Source organism: Apteryx rowi, unplaced genomic scaffold, assembly GCF_003343035.1.
Source record: "Apteryx rowi isolate R43461 unplaced genomic scaffold, aptRow1 scaffold_1982, whole genome shotgun sequence".
Taxonomy (NCBI): Eukaryota; Metazoa; Chordata; class Aves; order Apterygiformes; family Apterygidae; genus Apteryx; species Apteryx rowi.
In genome coordinates, this window is record NW_020448288.1 from 9357 (window position 1) to 9675 (window position 319).

A 319-nucleotide genomic window follows, 5' to 3' on the forward strand; every position below is an offset into this window, starting at 1 on the left:
GGGGTTGAGCGCGGGCACTCACGAGCCGGCGCGCTCCGCGTCGCCGCCGTAGCCCTCGAGCTGGGCGGCCGCCGGGGCCGCTCCTCCTGCCCGTCCTGCTGGGGAGAGCGAAGGGCTTCGGGGCGCTGCGTCCCGGGGCTGCGCCGCTCCCCCGGCGGGGCCAGGCACCCCCCCATGCCGGGGCACGATCCACAGGGTGCCGGCGCCCGGGCGCTTCCCCAGCAACCCCCTGCTGCCCCCTCCATCCCTCCGTCCGTCCCGGCTTCCCCRCGGCTCCCGGTTTTGCTCCATCCCCATCGCCAAGTCGGGGGAACCGGAG